The sequence below is a fragment of the Mercenaria mercenaria genome, chromosome 4, assembly GCF_021730395.1.
Source record: "Mercenaria mercenaria strain notata chromosome 4, MADL_Memer_1, whole genome shotgun sequence".
NCBI classification, from domain to species: domain Eukaryota; kingdom Metazoa; phylum Mollusca; class Bivalvia; order Venerida; family Veneridae; genus Mercenaria; species Mercenaria mercenaria.
In genome coordinates, this window is record NC_069364.1 from 26,993,408 (window position 1) to 27,009,252 (window position 15,845).

Below are 15,845 nucleotides of genomic sequence, written 5' to 3' on the forward strand. Positions count from 1 at the left end.
ACATTGCATGGGCGTAGCTGGTATAACGGCCTACAATCTTTCCCATAAAAATGCCAAAAATATAATAAATTGGATGGGAGGGAGGTGGGGTAACTGGAAAACTAGAAAACGAATATGTTAAAGAAAAGACAATTCAGGCAGTGATTGTCATTTGACTGGCTTTTTTTATTGGAATCTAAAGTAACATATGGAATGGTTTATAAATGATAAATCCAAGTAAATTGTATTTGATTTTAATGGCCTAGAAACATATTATTTGGACTAAATATCGCCAAATCGCACCTTCGACACTAGTGCTAAATTTTTTCCCGGGGAGGGGGGATACCCTCCCCCCCCCCCCCCCCCCCCCAGACTCACCTAATACTGGGCCCTACACATTCATTTTAAAAACAAGGTACGCCCTTGCATTGTTGGCACAGATCTGAAAAGTCCTGCAAAATAGTAATTTTTGGAAGTCAGGGAAAGTAAAAAGTAGCGACTCCTGATTTATATAAATTAGAAACAGTCTTTTGAATAAGAAAATCGTTCAAAGAAAGAGAATTTTCATTTAACAAATAATAAAGGGCCCTTCGAGTGGTTTATCGTCTGTTTTAAACCACGGTTCAGAGTTCAGATGCGTAGGAATTGAACCACGGGGGGGCGTTAGCCCGAGCGGTTAAATACGAAGCATCTGAACGATGAATCGTGGTAAATCAGACGATAAATCAAAAAGGCCTTGACTGTTGTCATTCCAACATGCTCATTGACATATTTTATTTAAAATTATGCTTGACTTTTTTTACCCGGGAGAAATGTATAGTACGTCATGGGGCAAATTTGATGTTAAAATTGACGTCATAATGCTCTCTTCCCGGTCTGCGCGTCAACCATTGTTTATCGCAGAATATACAGAGCTTGATTTCCTTCTTTATTTAACTGGAAATCAACCGAGTCTAAACATTTAAAACAAATTTGCTTTGTTATTTTCACTTCTATTGATAGAAACGCTTTTCTAAAATATTAAAAATTGAAGAAGAAAAAACAGGTTTACTATGGGGCCCTACAGGAAATTTTATACGTACCATTTGGGTATATGGAGAGTCCTATAGGAAATATAAATGTAGGTGTGAATTTGCAAACTTTGCAGAAGATAAAAAAAGATGTAGAATGACATGTTGAATACTTGTAACTGAGGGGAAGATGTGACTATGTTGAAATTGACGTAAAGGGTAGTTGTTTGGGAAAACTTTAAAAGGCAACAATAAAGTTCTTCTTATTTATTGAGAATTAAGACTATATTTATTGATAAGCGATCTGCATTTACAGAGGTATCACTCATAGAAGCATAGATATAAAATGAACGCGATGTAGTAAAACACGTTTTGGGAAGCAAATATTGACTTTGAAACGTGCAGGAAGACTCATTTTCTAAGGGATGCTTTCCGGACCCGTATTAAAAATATTTGAATTGGGGCATAGCTAAAAATCGGCAAGGTGCATAGAGTGGAGGGGTACCTCCAACTAAAAAGACTGAAATAAAAGGTATGAAATGGTGGCTTTTGGTGCATAATTAATTTTAAATTTTGACTGAAACTTTGATGAATATACAAAAATGTAGTTCACCTCTCAGCCGACCGGGGGGAGGGGGTGGACACGGACCCTCTGGAAAACCGTGCCCTGGATCAGAGTCTGTTTCATAATCCCTTTTTTCACAAAATGGGTTCGTTACTGCGTTTGCCTTTTTCAAATGTCTTTAAAAATGTTATTTTATAGTAGTAAATGACTATATCACTTGTTCTCCGTATGATCTGTCAAGTTCTTTAAAACCCTTATTTACAACAATGCCCATGAAAGCTTATCAGAGTGTTATTAGAATGGTTTAATTCTCTCACATTGAACGTACACATGCATTGAATGTACACTTACAAACCTAGGTTAATACTAATGGACTAAACCTTCTTTAAATGATTTTCCCAGGAGTCATGGCCCTTACTTTGTGGCAGCTTGTTGACAAACTCCCAGATGATACATTTCCTTAGCCAACCAATACCCTGCTACAGGGTTGTCACTTCCCTTGAAAAGTCAGACGAAATGCTGTTTTTTAGATCAGTGAATTGTCAGGGATATCTTGATAATTTAGTCAGTGAAAAATGAATTTTAGAAAGTCAGAAAAAAGTCAGAGAAAAATAAACATTCTGGGTCGATGATTAAATGCACATATTTCATATTATATGTGCCGTATAAAAACATGTGTACACGTGTAAATGTATACGTCCGGTGTATATTTTTTACATGCACGCGTGAACACCCACATATTTTAAAAGCATGCGTTTAAAAATATACACGTGGACGTATATTTAAGCGTGCATGCACATTCTAGCTGCACTTACATATACGCACGTACACGTGTAATTTAACGCGTGCATGAGAAATTCTGGATATATTATATTTACGCGTACATCTACATATTTACCATTGTACGCATGTAATTTTATGCGGCACGCTTGATTCTTGATGCTTGTATATTTGGAAATTTAATGCAAGCGTATATCTATACGTAAGCTTGCAATTATAGTACACGTATAATACATGTGCACGCTTTATATGGACATGCACGATTAAATTTATACACACGGCACGTCCTTATAAGCAGGGTACCTACATATTTACATTGCACATATATTTTTTCACATGTTTGATGTCACGGGTATGAAATAAAGCCACTACATGAATTGATAATACACTAACGTAATAAAGCTTTGACGTTGACGTCTTTTTTAAGGGGGTTGTACTGTCAAATTTGGGCCCACTAACGGCACTTTTGGGCGTCATTTCTTGGCGTCTTTTTCATTGTTTCTGTAGGGTTTTACAGCATACCCCTGTTTTAGCTGGAAGCGGACGCGAATGAAATTTATACATTTTTAAAAGATTTAAAATTTCTTTTCTTTTGATAAATTTCGTGAATGATCTATGACGTCCTTAAGATTATGACGCATTAAAGCATCAGACTTATACAAAGCGTAACGTAGAGTTTAGCGAAAAATTGTCGTTTTCGAGAATAACATTTTTTCAGGGCGAGGAATTTTGTTTAAATTTCAATCATAAATGCGCAAATATATTTACTTGCGTTTGATTAACAAAAAGTGTATGTCACCGAATTCGTTTTTTCAGCACCACGATTTGTTTCCCACCCCCGAGCTGAAATGCGAGTTATTTGGTGGTATTTTTTAAAATTGCGCTAAAATTTCGGCGATTTCGGAAAACTTGTACTATGGAAGATGTTGTCGACATTATCGTAAAAATATACGTTTAATGAAAGCATATTCTGAAATTAAGAAATAACACATATACAGTAAATAGAATAATAGTAGAAAAAAAAAGCCCCGGCTGGTTTTGAGTTGCGAACTTTTGGTTTTTGCTTCAAATTTTAATAATCTTTATTAGCATTCGATATTGATACGTAATTTTAATGGAAAATACTTCTATTAAAACATCATTAAAAGTTTGTATTATCTTCATTATTGGGATTTAATGTGAATATGTGTTATAATTGACTCACTGTTACCGTTTCAAATTTTCTAAAGGACAGCGAGACCGTACATCCCTGGGCGATTTTTCAATGTAAAATATCATAACCGTGCGCCTTAGATGTCGAATTGTTGTTGTATGTAGGAAAGGTTAAGAATTACCCACAAGTTAAATTTTACTGTTAAACGGAGTTTGTCTACTTATTCTTTTTTAGTTTAAAGAATTTTAATACTCTATATTTTTCATCACTGATTTTCTGTTTGTAACTCGTACTCGATTGCTGACTTAATTAATGTTTCTTCCTTTGCATATTAGAAAGAAAACTAAAAAGAGGGCAATTATAAAACAATACCGACTTTGGTTGTAGTCAAGGGTTTTGCAGGAGACATACCATGCTTTTGTGATGTCGAACTGCATTTGCACTCTTTAAAGTGTAACAAGCGGCAAGGTTTGATCGAAAAGCAACACTCAGCTATTTCGAGTTACAGTAGAAGATGTGTTTAAGTTCATAAATAATGTCGCAGAGAATCGCGATTGACACTCAGTTAGAAATTTGCAGCTCAGCTGATATGTAATGGGAAACAAGAAATATCTTTAAAAATGATGGTCGGCGAATTGTAATAAAGAAAGAAGTTTATGAATTTTTCATCTAACATTCATCTTTCATCTAACATTTTTCAAATTGCAAAACTAAACACCGCACTTTAACAATTTAAATGGTTCGTTTATCCTTAGACGGATAATTACAGCAGTAGTTTGATGAAGATTCATGAAGCGGTTCATGAGAAGATGTCATTAAACGTGTTTATATTTTTAGCTAAATTGGTCCCTATCCCCATTTGGGAACAAAATAGCAGGAGACCTTACGATATTGTTACACATCGAGTTTGATAAAAATTTCCCTTACATTTTAGTGGTTAATGCGAAGAAAGGCATATCTACTTTTAGCTATAGTGGTCCTTAATAGGGCCCAAGTTCGTATATAAATAAATTTGAAAGAGGACCTTATAATGATGCCCCAGACCAAGTAGACAAAGATCCACCAAGCTGTTCATGAGACGCTGTATTTAAAAGGGATTTCTAGTTTTAGCTTAGTAACCCTAAAGGGGTAAAATGTCCAGCTGAACAAAGTTGGGCTGCGGGCCCAATAAAGATGCTACAAAACAAGTTTGATTAGAATACATGAGAAAAAATCAATAAAGGATTTTTATTTATTATTTTTATTTATTTCTAAATAGGCCAATGATCCCGCTTTAACAAATGCATATTTGCTATTCATGAATCTTTGGACAATGACGTCACACTATAAAAAAGTGAAGGTAAGCAAAACATATAATTGTAATTATTTCAATTCCTGTTTCATAAGCAAAGTTTGACCCTATATAGTCATATCCATAGATAAACTGTATGCAGCGTACCTTCGTTTCAGTGTAATGAGATTCAGTCATTATATAGTATATATATAATAAAAAAGATTTCAACTGAGTTCAATATTTGCATACCATACTAAAGAAAAATATTCATATATAATAAATCAGTTAAATAATTTATAACAAATATATCAAAGCAAACAAGTACTCATTTTAATACGCAATCTGAATAAGTCACAAAAGCAAGAAACCTTTTCATATACAGACGACAATTGTAACAAGGAAATCTTTTAAAAGCATTGTCTTACAAAAAAAGATCTTATCACACACTTTTTCATGTAATACGCAGACCGTATTCAGCTCTTTCTTTAATTTGATATATGTTGGGATTTGAACAGCTTTTTTTTCATATTTATTAAATTACTTTTCATTTTGAGATATATCAATTTTTCTTGCTAAACATACTGAGCCAAAGTTAGCTTTAAACGTGAACAGCGTCGTTTAGGATAAACGCTTTGTCTACATCTCACTCAGCGTAGCACATCAACAGAGTGAAGAAATTGACCCCTCTTGTCCAAACAGGCAGAGTGTTGCATAAATCTTCCATTTTGAAAAAATTATCTATAATGCGTTATCAAGTAGTTTGATTTTGCAAACTGAAGTCACGTGGCATAGGTAACGAAAACGAATTTAGACGGCGTCGCCGAAAAAAACGTTTATATCAAAAAAACAACCAAACAAAAAATGATGGCGAATTGTGAGAGTGCGATAGTGAAGTGCTTGCAGTACTGCTTCGCCATTGTTACTGTCGTGCTTTTACCATCTTACAGTCGCGCTTCGCGATCGAAATGTCACCACCGCACTGTCACGCTTTGTGTCACCATTGCACTGTCGTGCTTCGCCATCGCACTGTCGCGCTTCACTATCGTACTGTCATACTTTGCCAATCGTTCTGTCATGCTTCTCCATCGGAGTGTTACCATAGCTCTGTCATGCTTCTCCATCGCAGTTTCACCATCGAACTGTCGAGCTTTGCAATCGCACTGTCGCACTTCACCCTCTTTTTCTGTTTATATACATTATTTGCGTTGTACAGTTCAAGAATAGTCTCCGTCGGTTTATTGTTTTCATGAGGATTGAAAAATAAATGTCAGCCTGTAGCGTGTAATTCAAACGAATACCACCCGACCGGATGTTATTTCTAAACAAAATTATATTCAAAATTAACCTCTCAGCTAGAAAATGAATAATAATACGTGTAATTGTTATTAATTGTTTTTAAGAAAAATTTTTTTAAACAGCTCTATTGCAAGCCATGAAACGTTAAAATATTTGTTGTCAGGGGTTTGCATCATAAAAAATACACTTGCGCAGTGTGTTGGCGAAAACGCGACACTTCGATATGGTAAACTCAACACTAGGATGGTGAAACTCGATGGTGACTCGCGGACCGCGACACTACGATGTTGAAGCACAACAGTTGATTTCCCAAGGTAGTTCAACAGACTGTCACTATCGTACTGTCGTTGTTTTCGCCATTGTACTGTCGCGCTTAGCCATAATACCATCGCACCTTTGGGCTTCCCATTTACAGGGAGTAGGCGCTGGCCCTAAAGGAACACCGTAAATCCCACGATTAAATCGAAAATTTTTATAAAGTTTAATTCATTTTTCTTCATATGATGCGCTTTCTGACAGGAGTAATTTAATCATAATTACACATTAAACTGAAAAGCTAACTAAGTTAATCATAATAAAATTTTAAAAAAATCCCGAAAGTTCACAGCTCATAACTAGCAGGGACTTCATTTTTTATTATATTCGAATTGTTTTTTTTCTTATATTTCAGTATATGCTAACACTAAAGTATAACTTAACGAAAAATTTTGCCGACAAAAGCTCCTTAGTACAATTTTTTCCGAAATCGTCCGAAACTATCGGCGTAACTTAAATACCACCAAATAACTTGCGTTTACTTCATTTTTATATATAATTCGATTTTCTGTGTATGTGATGTTTTTTTTAATATATTTCAGTTATGTCTTCATTGAACGTATATTTTTACGATAAAGTTTTGAAAACTGGTTCTAAGTTTTCCGAAATCGTCCGAAACTTTAGCGTAACTTTAAAAATACCACCTCTACGTTACGTTTTGTATAAGTCTGATGCTTTAATGCGTCATAATCTTAAGGAACGTTATAAATCATTTACGAAATTTATATCACAGAAAACGAAATTTTGATTTTTTTTAAAAATATATAAATTTCATTCGCGTCCGCTCCAGCTAAAACAGGGATATGCTGAAAACCGTACAGAAACAATGAAAATGACGCCAAGAAATGACGCCCAAAAAGTGCCGTTAGTGGCCAAGTTTGACAGTACACCAAACAAATGTGGCTTAAATAAGAGCCAAACGGAAAACTGGAATAAATCAGAAATATCCTCAAATTTTTTTTCCGTTAATTTTTCATAGATCTATCTAAAAAAATTTAAAGGTCGCACTCCCCCTTAAGTATAGGAGACGTTGGTCGAATTAACTTTGGGCTTTTAAAAGGTTAAAGAAAGAAGAAGTTTTGATGTTTCAGCAGAAAAAAGTTACTTGTGATAAAAAGTATATTACGTTTGTGTCTTCCCACACTGGATTAATTAAACTTGTTATGAATGAATAAAATTTATAAATGCTCGATAGAGCCTCGCATTTTATTATTTTATGCAATTCATTTAATTAATAAATTCAGTATGACAAGACGTCCTGAAATATCCTCTATATAAGTGCACGTGTATTTTGAAATGTGCGCTATGCAACCCCAGAGACGAAATATGGTATATGACCTGTATTGCTGGCTTATATCCCTGTGTCATCAACCCTTTCCCTTTTAATTTTTACTAGTTTTTGTAAGTAGTTTTGAGTAAAATGGATGCCGGTGTTTTCTGCGAGCACCAGGAAAAAACAATTGGGATCATGTATATGTTTATTTCACAGGAAAAAATACAATAGTATATTTAAATTTTTCCCTTTGACATAGAGCGAAAACACTGAATTTACAAGTTAAAATGGCAGGGTCGCGGGGAGAAAAAATCGCTATTTAGCGTGGGGGCGGAGCGAAAACACGTGATTAGCGGGGTCGCGGGGCGAGAGTTAGTAACGGGTATGTCGGGGGGGGGGGGGGGGGGGGGGGGGGGGGGGGGGGGGTGGCAAAAAAAACAAAAATTTAGCGCTCAAAAACGCCGATTTTCGCACCCCCCCGTTCCATTTTCCTAAATTCCCCTCCGAAAAAACCGCAAATTACGTGTTTTCGCTTCCCCCCCTACTAATTAGCGGTTTCCGCGGGCAATTTTAGTACAAAATGTGGGGACGGGGTGCAAAACTCGACTTTTATGCAGCGCAATTTGGGTTTTTTTCGCCCGCCTCTAAAGGGGCGGAAGTCGCGCCAAGCATGTCCGCTGTCAAGTCGAACAGTTTTTCATCCGATCTTCCCCAAAACTTGCTGACAATGTTTGTGGCAAAATTCCCAACAGGTAGCGGGGCGAAAACTTGATTTTTAGCAGGGGCCGAAGCGAAAACACGATAATTGGGGGTCGGGGGGGCGGATTTAAACGAATGGGGGGAAAAGCGGGCAAAACCCGGGCTTTAAGCACGCAAATTTAATCGTTTTTTTCGTCTCGCGCCCCGACTCCCAGTTACAACCTCGCCTCGCCCCCCCGCAAATTTATGGGTTTTTCGCCCGCGCCCACGCTAAATAGCGAGTTTTGCCCACGCCCCGCCCTTTTAATTTTAAAATTTCTCGTTTTTTCCCTTGGGTGGGGTCCGGGGGAAAACGCGAAATGGCAAAATCACCACCAAGAACCCCCTTTGGGGTCAATGACTTCTGTCTGATACATATGTTGCGCGAATTGGGGTGCAAGCGAAAGTCGCGAGGGAAAAAATGTGCGTACTCATTTTCTTTGCAAATCGTCACCCCCAAATTTTGTTCGCCTTTTTAACTCCGGCTTCACATATCCCCTTTTGAGTCAAATTTATTAGAAGAAGCGATTGTCGACGGAACATCGCACCAAGTTTTTTTGAAATTATTATTATTCTTGTTTTAACTGTTAAAACTACTTTCCAAAATACGTATTGTGATTTTTTTTTCCCCTTTTCAATGAAGTCCCCACTTACTTTTGGGGGAACTTTGTCGTTCATTAGGGGAGCACCACCCCGCCTGCGGCTTCTGCCAAAAATTTTAATTATTTCTACACCAAACAGATGAACAGTTGGGTACCCTCAGGAACATTGCATTCTATCTAGGGCCCCACGAGGAATGGATAATCAAAGGAGGGAAACTGATGATGGATGCCGGAAAAATTTCCGTTTTAAAAAAATTTTTAATGCGTTCAATTTCAGTTACATTTTAAGAGGAGTACCCTAACTTTGGGAGTAGTACATTTCAGAATAGATCCTAATTATTAAAAGGAAACAATTTCTAACATTTATTTTAATGTCCAATTTGGGCCCTTAAAACTTTTTTAAGGTATAGACCCATAATAGGAACCTCCTTTTTGAAGAGATTAAATTCCACTATAAAACCTATTTTTTACTGCGTTCTTGGGGGTGCGTGGGTTAAACCCTACGGGCCAAAATTTTTTTTTCCCTTATTTTCCTTTTTTACTTGTAATTTTTTACTTTTTTCAAGCTTTTTTATTGATTTTTGACAAAAAAAAAAAAGAAACTTAAATAAGCGATTTCTTGCTTTCCAAAGTAATTTACTATTTAAAAAAGGGGTGGGTTTACCATCTTTAAAAATATGAGTTACACACGGTGAAAGTTCTCTATTTTGCTTTCACCTTAGATTATAAATTTTGGAAGAAATTTGGGTAGTTTTACTTTTCCCCAAAGGTTTATTTTTAAAGGGGAGAAACAAAATCCAAAACAGAAACACATCATTCGACTTTTTTTTCAATTTTAAAAGTTGAATTCTTCCTTAAATCCTTTACTTGAGCACCATAAAAAAATGATATTGACATTTTTTTTTTGTGTTTTAAATTTTTACCAATCTTATTTTTCTTCATTGAAATTAATGGAAAAAATGAGTTCTCTGCAAACGTTTTGGATGTGGCTATCACTTTGAAATTTGCTCTACTTCAGTTTGAGGAAACCTAAGTTATTAAAAATTTATAAAAAACGGCACGAAAAATTTTTTTAAAATTTTTGAAAAATAGTGCAAAACACGGTTTCCCTTTTTCAAATATACCAAAAAAGGGCCCCTTTTTGAAAAATTACTATTATGACCTAATACCTTAATTTAGTTCAGACTGTTTGTATTTAAATTTTAACGTTAATTGTACCCCTGCCCCACCCCCTCACAAACGAAGTTTAAAGGGATATACTGTTTTCAGGTTGTCTGTCTGCCGTTAGTCCGTCCGTAACGAAATTTGTTTTTCGCACCATATCTCTAAAACCCCCTTTGACAAAATTTTAAATAAAACTTCACAAATGATCATACCAACACAGTTGTGCCGGTTTTTTTAAAAAAATTGTGTTAGTTAGGGGACTTTGTTTTCTTTTTTTACCATGCCATCATAGCTGCAAGCATTTGTGCGCGCCGAACGCAACCCTTTTGGAACGCTTTTTAAAATAAAAACTTCTGCAATGACAGTCCCAAACCCTTTTTGGATGCTGCTGATAGGTTTTTTTCGAAAAATAAATCTGCAGAGTTATGGACTTTTTTTTTCTGTAACCATATTAACATAGTTTGCATAATTTATAGCGGTTGCAAGTACATGGCATATTCTCCGAAATAACCACTAAAATTCGCGAATTAATTCTGTTTAACACATTATAAACACAAAAATTAAACTGGTTATCTATTTAGTATTCGTAATAAAAAGACCGTAAATAAATAGATAACGGGAAAAAAATTTCATTGCCCAAAAGCCACCGTTTTAAATTAACTACTGTGAAACATTAAATTTCGTGGTTTTGGGGCAAAACGGGAATTTCGTGGGGTATGAATTCGTGGGTTACCCCCAGCAAAGGGGGAGGGTATAGTTTTGGGGGTTTTCCATCCATCCATCATCCGAAACCACATCTAGAATGTTTGGAAATTTTAAAAAGAACTTTAAAAAATTTTTCGGGGAAGAAACGTTAGCCAACACTTTTTTCATCATTGAGAAACGGGGTGGAATGGGATTTGTCTTATTTAGTACAGTTATTGCGAGATCATTTATTCGAAATAAATACAACCAAAAAAAAATTTACCAGCCTTTTATGGCAGCAAGAACTGTACAGAGGGGACAGACAGCCAAACAAATAACAAAAAAACGTTTTATTGCTTTGAAAGGACTTTTTTGGGGGAAATTAACCTTTTGCCAATTAAAACAAATGTTTTTTGATTTGGGTTAGAGTGATGCTGGGTGACTAGAGTACAATGATTTTTTGTTGTTTGGGTTTTAAACAGCGGGTTAAGCACCAAATACTTCTATTCTCATCAGCTGTAACGGCATCGCAAAGGGTTTTTTTCCATTTCCCCTTCAAAATGTGCTTCTTTTCGCTATCACCGTAAGGCCCCGTATAACAAAATTTTGATGACACTTGATCAAAGTCTCTCTGGGTTTAAAGTAACCTTGTAATCAACACCCCCTGAAAGGGAAAAAAATTTAAAAAACTGTATCAAACACTCTTCTTAGTCGGATATTTAAAAACGTTTGGGTCTGCGGAAACTTGGGAAAGATTTCGTTTTTTATTGATACTTATTTTCATCAGGATCAATCTTTTGACATTTCGCCAACACTGCGAGTGACGGCACGGGCACACGCACATGAGGTTTTGTAAATGAAAAATCACGTTAGCAAAAGTTTACATCGAGGGTTTTTTCAGAATTTCCCAAGTGCTCATTTAGGCTCAAAACAGCAGGCGGGTCATGCATGTATAGTGATTTTCAAATTCTTTTATGTGAATTATCAATCTTACTACGTCAATAACAGTCACTGTGGGAGCCAGCACAAGAAGAAAAATGATCAACAAAAAAAACAATGCACTGCAGTGCATTTAAAAGCGCCAATTTCTTTGAAAACATTAAATACATCAGGGAATTTCAAAGTACCACGTTCAATGACCACTGTACCATAAAAAAAAGAAGACTGCGCTTATAAAGAAAAAAATGTTTTAATCGTTTTTCCATCGATTACCCCCCGCTTGTTCAATAGAGACCGCGCAATCTTTGGATCTAGGGGCGGAGTTCGTCCCCTGGGGTTGCTATTTTCTCCATGACGACTTGAAAAAAGACATCGTGTTTGCATCATTTGTCCTCCACCTCCGATTCATGTGGGAATTGGCCCCATTTTTTTGCAAACAAAGTTTGTACTGGGGACAGAATCCAGGAACCCGGGTTTTGGTAACTGCCGCCGTTACAAAACGAAATCTGTTAAAAAAGGGGTTAAACCAAAACAAAAAAAATTTCCATACGACTATTTTCCCAATACAGACGCAAGATGAAACGAATCCCTAATAATCAAAATGTATCCACATTTGTATCCATATCACCCTTTAAACTTTTCACTTTTAAAAAAAAAGTAAGGGCCCACCAATTTTTTCCAAAAAACCCGGCATTGTAATAGGTCTGGTTTCCCGCTTGAGAGCTTTTAGGTCCTTTTTCCGTTTGCATGTTGATTTTATCCTTCGCACTCGCAAGCCTTTCGTATTTTGCCCCTGAAGCAAAACGCAGCATTCTCTGATAAATAAAATGCAATTTAATAAGGGTACGCCAGAAAACTGAAAATGTACAGATGCATATAAAATTTTTAAAACAGTCAAACCCGTCTATAAAGACCACCCTTGGGGAAAACCCCCAAATTTTGGGCTTTTTTGGAAAGGGGGTCTTTTCCAAAAGGGAAAAATACACTGAAATGTTAAAGGGAAACAAAAAAGGTCTTTGACCAGGTGGGCTCTTTTAAAGGGGGTCGTTAAAACAGGGGGGATTTTTTTATATATTATATATTTAAAATATAAAAAATATTAAAAGTTACTCCTGGCAAATATTAAATAAAAAAAAAAAAAACACCCAAAGGTTTCCTCTACTGTATTTCTGTCTACCTACCGTTCATGTCATAAACATCAGGGCAACATTAAAAAAAAATTTTATTGCTACCAAGCCCCAAATTTTTACACAGGGACGCAACGTTTTTTTTTGACCATCAAAATTTGTTTTGTTTTGGCTTAAAATATCAAAAAATAAAGTTCCTTTTAAAAACCTAGCTAAACATTATTTTTAGAAAATTTTTAAAAGGAAAAATTAAAATACGTGGGGCCTTTGGAGCATAATCAAATTTCACTTACAGGCAATTGTCTTTTGATGGGTCTCTTTTTTGCGATCATGAACTGTTCTTTTTCTTTTTTATCACCTGTTTTGACCATATAAAACTCTTTGCACCCATTGCAAATCAAAACATACAGAACATTTTGAACAGTACAATCCATGTTTTCTTTTACATGAAAAATTGTGTTATTTAATTTTAAAGTAGAACCTTCTACAATGTGTTTACATAACCCACAACGTGGCTCATTACATTTTTTAACTGAAGGTGGGGTGACATTTTCATTAAATTCTGATTTAACAAGAATACGTTTAAGGTTGGGTAATTGTCTTTTGCACTTAATTAATTTGGTATTATCTATTATTTTCTTCATGGTGGAATCAGAATTTAAAATTTCCATGTTATTTTTTATAATTCCAAATAATTCTCTATTTTTAGGATTAAATGTAGAAATATATGGCGTGATTTTTTCTTCTTTATTTTCCTTTACTGATAATAAAGTACTTTTAGGTATTTGCATAGCTTTTATGATTCCTGTTTTTATAACTTGTACTGGGTATTTATTTTTAATCAGATTAGAAGCTAATTCTATTAATCTTGTGTTAAGTAAATTTTTGTCCGAAATAATAGTACACAGTCTACGAGCTAAAGAAAAAGGAATATTAGTTTTAGTGTGCTTAGGGTGACAAGACTTAAAATTTAAGAGTTGTTTAGAATCAGTAACTTTAAAGTAAATATCTGTGGAAATTACTGTCCCTTCTTTTATAACTAAAATATCTAGAAATGGCAGACTACCGGCACTCTGTTGCTTTTTAAAACTTATATCTTTATGAAGTGAATTCAGCATTTTTTCAAAAGTTCTAAATCATCAAATGATAGTTTCCAAAATATAAAACAATCATCCAAGTATCTTTTCCACTGTTCCATGATATAATAAGCAAATTGTTCATCCTTTACCTGTTTCGCTTTTTCATATAATTGTTCTTCCAAAAAACCAAGGACCAAAGTGGCATATGTAGGTGCAACTTTTGTGCCCATAGCTGTGCCTTTAGTTTGATTAAAAAACAAAGAATTAAAAGAAAAATTGTTATTACTTAAAACAATTTTCAAACCATCAAGAATAAAGTGTTTATTGAACCTCTCATGGAGTAAATGAGGGTGTTTATTCAACCAAAATGATATGGCTTCTAGACCTAATTCATGTGGAATGTTAGTATATAAACTAACAACATCGAATGAAACTAATATAGTGTCTTTTGGCACTGTTTCAGGTAAAAAATTAAGGAATTCTATATTATCCCTTAAATAACTTTGTACTTTATTTAGAAATGGTTTAAGTAAAATATCTAAAAAGCAGCTAAGGCGACTTGTTTCACAGTTAGGGCCAGCTACTATTGGACGAAATTTTAAATCTTGAGGATCTACCACCTCAATGTATTCAGAATTAATATTTTTACAAATGTTTTGAATTAAAGTGCTTTTGTGAATTTTTGGTAAACCATAAAATGTGCTAGATCTGCAGTCAAAATCTAATAGGAAATGAATTTCATGTTTAGTAAGATTTGTAGTTTTATTAACAAGACTTCTTATTTTAGAAAATATTTCTTTTTGATTACCACTTGGTATAGATTTATAATACGACTCATCAGTTAACATTTCCATAATTTTGCTTTTATAAAAATCTATATTCATTAATACAATACCACCTCCTTTATCAGCTTCTTTAATAATAATAGATTTATCTTGCGCTAATGACTGAATTGCTTTTCTTTGGGCTAAAGTAATGTTATGTTTGATTTGTTTATTTTCAGTAGAGATATTTAAACACATTGTTTTGGTTGTTGTTATATATGTATCTAGTTTTTCATTGCGTCCACTTGGAGGCATAAAATTTGACTTATTTTTAACTAAAGAATTGTTTGTACATACTTCATTCTCAAAATATTCATTTAATCTAATTTTACGAAAAAATTCCTCCATGTCATTAATTAATTCACCAGAATTATGTTTTTCAGATGTAGGGGTAAATTTAAGACCCATCAACAAGACACTTTTTTCAACATCATTAAGTTTAAGATTAGAAAGATTGTAAATTTTTGTAAAACTTTTATTTGTTTCAGCTAGGTTACCGTCTTTTATGATTGGCTTCTCCAGTTGTGGTCCGCCTCTAGAAAAGAACGATAGTTATCAGGCTTGACCACTTCTTCTTCACAAATTATTTCAGAGTTATTAGATCTGTCTCCTTGTCTTCCACGATATGAATTTCTTTCCCAAGGTCTATTTCTTTGGGGCCTTCTTTGTTGCTGGGTTTCGTCTTTCTTCAGGTTGATTATTCTTGTTAAAGTTTGATAATAATTGTCGTAGCAGAGCTTCCATATTTACATTTTGTTTTGCGTGTTTTTAGGAACATTTTGCTTTACAGCTTCTGCGTATGTTTTCCGATCCCTTTGTGTATTTCCTTGGTATGTATCTTTATTCTTAAAAAATGGATTAGCATTTTGATACTTTACTATGAATTCTTCTTCATATGATTTTAACCAACGTTCATTATTTATCCATCTTTTATGACTAATTTCTTCATTTCTGGTAACTTCATTTCGCCAAAGTTCAACTAAATAGTTGGCAACACTGCCTGAACATTTTGAAAGTATGATTTCTTCCATTTCTTTGTCAATC